Below are 6,854 nucleotides of genomic sequence, written 5' to 3' on the forward strand. Positions count from 1 at the left end.
AACTTAGAACTCTACGCTGCATAGGAAGCACCTCTTAGCTCATGCTCCACAGCTATTGCAGCTTTTTGTTGCCTAACAGACAAGTAAAACTTACTTTGTCTCATGTTAATTCAGATTTTCTCCTTCTTAAACAGTTTTCCAATATTCTAAAACCTTAGCAGGAAAATATCAACTTTCCTACTTGAGCTGTACATTTTAACACAGGAAGACTTTATTTACCAATACCTTCTTAAAAGCTTTTTAATTCTTTATATCTCATCAGGCTGAAAGTTCTTAGAAGCACAGACTAGGACCTAGCCTATAATTTAGCTGTCCTTATCTGATAGGCAAGTGGTTGCCCAGGTTAACTATGAGTAACAAAAATCATAATACAGTATATTTTCCCTTAAAATTCAAACAAAATAAATTGGTTTCATAAAATACAGCCCATCTCCTAGACCACATCACCAGTCACTTAAATGAACCAGTGATAACTGGACAAACCTCTGACAACTAGGCAGATACTATGACAAATTGCAAGCCACCCAACAAAGAAAACTGCATTTGCTCCTCTGTTGGCCTGTGGTGCCTAGAAGGCACAAATCAACATAGTGGACTGAAGCGAGACATTCCAGTGATAACAAGCCCTGTGTTGTCCTGATGAATTGCCTGGGTTTGGTCCTCTTTCAAAATTAAGCTCTTCTGCTCACTGAAAGGCAGCATTTCTACTGAGAAGATAACACAATATTGTGCTGTAATGTATTTTAGCATTTACGTCAATTGGCATCCGTGTAAGATCTCTCATAGTGTTATATGGTTTATGACATGTTTTTCCAGTTTATGGATGAAACGATTTTATTTATTAACTTTTTACTCGAACAGAGGCAAATGGCTTTGACATGCATTACTTCTGGCATATAGTTCTCTTTCTTTTAAAATAGTACTGCATGGCTGTTTCAGGTTAAGCATGAAAGTACAGAGGTTTTCTGAAGTCCGGAGTCTCCTTTTCAAGCTGTTCATTAGGAGGACAAATCTGAGCTATATGAAGTGAGCAAAGCAAGTGGCAGATTGTGGAACCAGGCTGCTGAAGTACTTTACATACTGCTGGCAGACATTACTATGATCTGTGACAAATCAATCTTTCATAGTATAAATGCTTCTATTACAATACTCTGCAGGGTTTGTTGGTTTGGTTTGGTTTTTTTTAATCTGCATGGAGGAGCTCCTTTAAAATACTTAATTCCCATTTGGAACTACTCTAAAAGGACACTTGAAATGATTACTTGGAAAGAAAAAAAATTCTGAGAATGTCTTTCAAGTACATTTTGTTATCTTTTTTTTTTAAAGTCTCTTAGAAAAAGGCACGTGTAATTTTTCATGCTGCTGCTTGCTTATGAAGGAATTCTTGTGTTCATTGGTGAATTACATCCAAGATGCTGTGAAATGCATAACATAAACTAGGAAAAAGAGAGAAGATTCTTTTATGTGTGTTACCCTCAAGTGCTCTGAGGGCTGAGCAAAACTTGCAGAGGGAAGTTCCCAGGGGAATGCCATTGCCGTGCATAATTTCCTATAACTGTCATCAGTGAAGGCCTGTCCAATCCAGTGATCCCAATAAAGAGATCGTGGCATCCAGTGTAGTGGAAAATGCAAGCATGGGGGGGGAGAGGCTTTTTCCGTGTGCTTTTCCCGCTATGTCTATAGCATACTAAAAAAATAATAAAAATACAAAAAAAACCCCACCCCCAAAAAGCACAGTTCCAAAAGTTCAAAGAGAAAGAACCCCTTTCTGGAGCTGGCAGAGGCAGAGGTGATAGACAGCTGCCTGCAGGGCACTGAAGGCTCACTCGGGCTGCCTGGCCCGAGGACACAGAACAGGCTGTTCTAGTTTGAAATGCTCATTGCTGCCCATGCAGCTTTCCAGTGGGGTTGTTATTGCCGAAAGAGAGATGTAGGTATTACTCTGGGGGAGTGGGACATAAAGGCAGCTCCATCCCAGCAAGAAAAGCACCAGCAGACAGTGTCCTGCCCTCCCCCAGTCACCCCCAGAACCAGGAGAAAGTCCAACCGTGCTGGCTCCTGTCCAAACGTCACGCCATCCGAGCCTGGTCCTTGGCCCTTTACTTTCCCTTCCCACATTCCCCAGCCTGGGAGGCAAAGGAAAGCAAGTAGGGGCTCATGGGGTGAGGAAGGCTCCTTCTTGAAGAGGAGTAGGGACTGTGGGAAGGTCTCAGAGATATAGAGAAGCCAGTCCAAGAAGGGGATGGAGCAGAGGAGGGTAGAGCCATAGCCCCACAAAACCTTACTGCCTTCTCTGTTTGCCCTCAGACAGTCTCCTATAAAAATAAATTGCACCTCCCTGTTCTTGCATAAACACAGCTTTGCTACTTCATACTTTCAGTTTTCTTTCAATAGTGCTGACCTGTTCAGCCACCCTCTTGCCACCACTCGACCCAGAGTAGAGTGCTGTAGCAAAACTGAATTTTGCTATCCAAGGTATCTTTCTGGTTGCAAAATTCTGTGTTCCTGTGGCTAAAAAGTCTTGACTCATTTCTGCTTCCTTCTGTGCTTTTCCTAAAGAGTTCGCAGTTGTGTCTCACAAAATACATTCCCGGTTTGGAGCTTATTCCAGCTGCTGTTACCCTTTTCTTATTGCGGGATATGCCATCTACCTGTGATCTTCTTTTGTCCACTGGCAGTCTATTTATGGATTGTATAAACATTTCCCACTGTGAAGAGAACCCAGTAAAGAGAAAGGTAGTGTAACAATACAAGACAGCAATGTTACAAAAAACAGGACTAGGTAATCCTGCATCTGCTTCTCCTACAATCAATACATTAAAATATAGAATAAAGAGATGAAGCTATTTGAAAGGCATCTGCCTTCACTCTCTCTACTTTTGTAACAACAGCTACTATAAACTGCAGTAAGACACAGTTTATGTTTGGGCTGGCAAGTTCTTTTCATGGTATTGCTGACATTTTCCATGAAATCCTGACACTAAACTACATGGCCTAGCACTAAAACACTAATAGATGCTCCTTTGAAAAAGCATGTTTTTCTGATTATCGAGGAAGAAGCCAACAAAAAAGAGGACAAGAAACATGATGAACTAAAAAAAAATTAAGGAAAAGGGGGGGAAAATGGACGGTAAGAAAGCAGAAGGGAAGAAAATGAAATATAGGACAGCCAACAGCAACTGTCCAAGGTGCAAAGGGAGAAGGGATGGAAATGGGAGTGCATAAAACTACCAAATATAAACTACCAAATATAAACAAGCAGAAGATTGGCTCAAAGGAAAAAAGAAAAGGTCTCTTTTTAAGGTCTGCTGTTTAAGTTTTATTACCCTTTGCAACAAGAAATGCTTATTTATAAAGATTGTATAGCTGAACTTCTAGTACCTTATTGTGATCACACAACTCCTACTCTGAATTCATGCTTGCCCTTGCTTAAGATCTTATAAACTATCCCTCACCATCTTTGTAAGGTAAAGAAATGCTGGTGCTTCTGCAGCCAGTGACTATCTACTACATCCCTGGTATCTTGGATTTTTGTTACCAGTTACTTGTCACGCTTTGTTAGATGAGACCTCTCCTATAGTGCAAAATGTATGATTGCTGAAGAGTTACACTATTACAATAATTAAGACATTAAGACAAGGTGAAAAAAAGATGCATTCATATTTTTTACAACTGTGGGCACTTGGTTTAAAGCATTTTCTCCCTTTGATTTTTATTTATTCTTAAGAGGTAACATCAGCCAGGATTCACAAGCAAGATATGCTTCTGTGAGAATCCTAAACATTGGGGGTACCAGGATGAGGTTTACTTTGATTGTCCCCATCTTTTTTTTCCTTTTTTTTCCCTAAAGCCATTTGACTAATGCTGATAGAACCTATATTGCCCTCCATAGCTTACCTAACTACAGGAATGCTGCTGCAATCAAGCTGCCTTTATTACAGTAAAGAATCAGTATCTCAGCATGATCTCAGCCTGGATCACCCCTCATGTCATCAGCTCTTAATAGGCTTACGACTTGTGTGGATTACTAAGCAATTGCTGTAAAAATAATAGTGCTGGGAATTTTATAATTTTATCATAATTTGGTTCGGTTGTGAAAAATAACTTCCTAAAAGACTGTCATTCCTGGAAGGTGTGTCAACTCACAGTGCCAGAGCTGAGCTCACACTGGAGTAGCTCTTCAGCAAACATTGTTCAAAAGTACAGAATCTGTACTTTGGACAAGCAAATGTAACTCTGGCAACATAAATATGTCAGACTGAGGCCTTCACCTATAACATAGGAAAGGAAAACAACATTTTAACACCTTTTCAGTAGTGGTTATTGTTATGATTGCTTTCTTACATTTGTACAACATGAACTCACCACAGTTTGTAGTTGAAGTCTCTTTTGAAATATATAGGTACTTAATTAGCTTGCTTTGGATACTACCTTATGATATACCTCCTTCCAAGCAGGCTGGAATTAAAACAGAAGAAGGGTCCTCAGTTTTAAGAATAAAAGGCATTTTTCTCAAAACAGGCTGTTGAAACTGAAATAAAATTGATAGATTGGAGGAAGCCAAATATAGGGAAATGCAAGTTATACGACGTTGAAACTTGTGTGTAGGAAGAGGTTAGTCTTCAAGGGTGGAAGAAAATAGGAAAGCACCATGGTGACACCATGCCCCAAAAAGTGCCATATATATTTATATACAATTAGGCAGACACACAAAAAAACCCCAAATTCAATGGAGGACTTTCTGTTCCTAATTAAAACTGATACTATTTCAACTACTATTTCAGCAGCAACAGCAATACTACCACTCTCATTTGTAAAATACTCTTGCATCAATAACAATTTTCAGGAGCAGTAGCAACGGAGCCTCGGGTTACGATCAGCTTTGCTGCAGGGGTGTGGTGTTAATGGTTGTTCGTGTACATGGAGTGGGCTGTTTTCTTTTGCATTTAGATATTTGCTTTGGGAATGAACTGTAAGGATGAGGACGTTTATTCAGAAAGATTAATTGTGTTAAAGTGCATTAAGGCTAATCTGCTGCCTGGCAGAAGTTGAATGCAGAATGCAGAATACTGCATGCATTGGGTAACAAAGGTATAGGGTGATGGTGATGCTGTTTCAATCTGAATATTTGTATCAGGCATAGGCATGTGGGAGCACGTGGGAGGGAAGAAAGAAAGGAAAGGCGACAATGGACACATCAGCACACTCATTAGAGCGGCTGTTTGGAAAGGTTGTATTCCCATCAGCTCCTTCCCCATTAAATCCAGCTGACATGACAGGAATCCAAGTCTAGAGACAGTGCTCAGGATCACTGCATTTCCTCCCGCCTCTCGTTTTAATATACATATGAATCAACAAGTCTTACAGGCCTGCATTGCTTAACTTTCACAAGTAACTTCCCATCTATAAACAGTCAATATACAGGAATTCATAGAATTTCACTCACCTGTTGCTTTCTGTCTTCATTTGCCAACTATGATCATACTGATTTTACTGCATAAAAATTTTGGCTTCTATCCCAGTGTGACACTGTTATTAATGCTGCTTAAGTTAGTTATGCTGACGCTGGATTCACAATCTAGCTGAAAGTGAACCAGTCACTAGTTTTGTAGTTGAAAAATGCATACTGGAAGATTTTAGACCATCTAATGCTATACTGCAGGTGTCTTTCTCTTCCTCAAAGTTTATAGCATCCGTCACTGCTCGCTTTATTCTTTCAGGGCTAGCTTCAGCACTAGGAAATGAAAGGACTGTTTTTCATATTGCTCACAACTATATTAGGCAATTTTGATACCTGTTGTCTTACTTTCCACAGCATGCAAAATTATTTATAATGCCAAATTTCTTGCATAGTGTTTCTTTCCTAGTCCTTGGATTTCATTTAGTTTGAGCCTAGGTAGTGACTCACGCAGATCCAGATAATACATTCTCTGGACAGCTCAGCTGACCCTGCTGTTTGGAAGCACTTCTCTTAAAGGCAAACTAATTAAAACCAAAACCAACCGCCTGTAAATCAGAATGTATCATGAACAATCCTATTCTACAAATAAATATGTTAATGTCTCTCAATGTACATACTAGTGGAATTCTAATGTCTTTAAGATAATTATCTGTTCCCTTTTCTGTTCCTTGCTTTTGAAGACACATACTTAATCTCATGAGTCTCATTTGGCTTGGGGTTATGCTAGTCAAACTTGGAAATGGTGACTCATTTTTTCAAGCTTCCCCATTGAGATGGTAAAAGAGCACTACTAGACCAAAAATTCTGAGCCAAGATAAGTTACTGAGGGAACAGAAGGTCAATTGTCTGCAAAGTTACCTTCTGTCATCAGGCAGCATGTTTTGAGACCCTCTCTCTGTTACTCTGGAGAGGTATAAAACCGAGAAAAACTAGTGAAATCAGGGAGATTATAATAAAAACAAGGTACCGTAGATTTTAGAAAAGGAATTCTAAAAAGAAAACTTCACTTAAGTCTGGAATGCAAGGACTGAGAAAAGTAAATAAATGAAGGAAATGGCCTCAAGTTGTGCCAGGGAAGGTTTAGACTGGATATTAGGAAATTTTACTTCACTGAAAGGGTTATCAGGCATTGGAACAGGCTGTCCAGGGAAGTGGTTGAGTCACCATCCCTGGAGGTATTTAAAAGGCGTTTGGATGAGGTGCTTAGGGACATGGTATAGTGGTGGTCTTGGTAGCGTTAGGTTTACGGTTGGACTTGATGATCTTAAAGGTCTTTTCCAACCTATACGATTCTGTGATTCTGTGAATAGTTAAGCAGGAGGCTCACCCTACACCTGAACCTATCTCTGATGAAAGTCTCACATTGCATGCAGATGGAATTGTAAATGAATTA

The sequence above is a fragment of the Mycteria americana genome, chromosome 5 (genome assembly GCF_035582795.1).
Source record: "Mycteria americana isolate JAX WOST 10 ecotype Jacksonville Zoo and Gardens chromosome 5, USCA_MyAme_1.0, whole genome shotgun sequence".
Classification (NCBI taxonomy): domain Eukaryota; kingdom Metazoa; phylum Chordata; class Aves; order Ciconiiformes; family Ciconiidae; genus Mycteria; species Mycteria americana.